Raw genomic sequence first — 1,673 nt, forward strand, 5'->3', positions numbered from 1 at the left:
AGAAATACAATAGTAATTTGTTATATAGACAGCTTAGATAATGGCTTAGGCATAAGTATACTTATCAGTAGGTACAGCCATTGGTACAGGTGAACCTAGGGTAAATATGATAGTAGTGCAGTATAGAGAAAATGGAAATAATAACTCAGTAGAAGTACAGCATTGGGTTATGGCAGTATTTATTTGGGATAGTATCTGGAGGGGAAGAGGAAAATCATTTAGTCAGTAATGCGATTTGCACCTTCATGTCTGCTTTCATTGCATTTGTTCCAGATGCAGGCACAGACTCAGAGAATGCCCATCACCAATGACAGTGTGATAACAGAATTCATTCTTCTGGGGCTCACAGATCACCCAGAGTTCCAGCCTCTGTTCTTTGTGCTGTGTCTGGTTGTTTACTTTGTCACCCTCCTAGGCAACCATGGTGCTGATAATCAGACTGGACTCTCGCCTGCACATGCCCATGTACTTCTTCCTCACTAACCTGGCCTTTGTGGACTTGTGCTACACCTCGAATGCAACCCGACAGATGCTGACTAACCTGTTGTCAGATAGGAAGACAATCACCTTTGCTGGCTGCTTTGCACAGTGTTACCTTTTCATAGCACTACTCCTCACTGAGTTTTACTTGCTGGCAGCAATGGCCTATGACTGCTAAGTGGCCATATGCAGCCCTCTGCACTACAGTATGAAGATGTCCAGGCATGTCTGCCTTTGCTTTGTCACATCCCCTTATGTCTGTGGTTTCTCAGATAGGCTGTTCCAGGCCATCCAGAACTTCCACTTGAACTTCTGTAGATCCAATATCATCAACCACTTCTACTGTGCTGACCCACCACTCATCAAGCTTTCTTGTTCTGACAGTTATGTCAAAGAGCTTGCCATGCTCTTATCAGCTGGCTTCAACCTCTCCAATTCCTTCACCATCATCCTGGTGTCTTATGCCTTCATCATTGCTGCCATTCTCAAGATCAAGTCAGCAGAGGGAAGGCACAAGGCATTCTCCACCTGTGGTTCCCACATGCTGGCCTTAACCCATTTTATGGGACTCTCTTCTGCATGTATGTAAGACCACCATCAGAGAAGACTGTTGAGGAATCCAAAATAATAGCTGTCTTCTACACCTTTGTAAGCCCAGTTCTCAACCCACTGATCTACATTCTGTGAAACAAAGACATAAAACGAGCATTGAAGAGAGTCCTCAGATGAGATGAAATATGGTCACCAAGGTAGCAACAGCTCCAATTTCCAATAAACCATAAACTCTAAATTCTTGGCTAAATATCTTTGCATTTTATGATGAGTTTTAATATTCTTTATGGATATGTCTCAGACATCCTCGGGTCTCAGAGAAAATGAGCTGCACTTATTAGTCTAGGCGCTTTCTGCTCAATGTTTTGTCCGTGGACCAGCATAAATGTGAGATCATACAGTGTTTATCTTTCCATTTGTCTGACTTATTTCACTTAACATAATGACCTCAAGGATCTTTCATGTTGTAGCAGATAGCAATTTACTTTTATTTTTAGGCTGAATAATGTTCCGGTGTTGTGTGTGTGTGTGTGTATGATATTATCTTTATGTATTAATTTGTTGATTGGCCCTTAGGTTGTGTCCATGTCTTGGCTGTAATGAATAATGTTGCAATGAACATGGAGCAAAAACCTCTTTTA

The 1,673-nt window shown here is 41.8% G+C and overlaps 1 pseudogene; it reads left to right on the forward strand.

Moving 5' to 3' along the window:
• Positions 1-294: 294 nt before the first annotated feature.
• Positions 295-1,209, forward strand: LOC140693460 (olfactory receptor 5M11-like; annotated as a pseudogene).
• The last annotated feature ends 464 nt before the right edge of the window (positions 1,210-1,673 follow it).

The sequence above is a fragment of the Vicugna pacos genome, unplaced genomic scaffold (genome assembly GCF_048564905.1).
Source record: "Vicugna pacos unplaced genomic scaffold, VicPac4 scaffold_19, whole genome shotgun sequence".
Lineage (NCBI taxonomy): Eukaryota > Metazoa > Chordata > Mammalia > Artiodactyla > Camelidae > Vicugna > Vicugna pacos.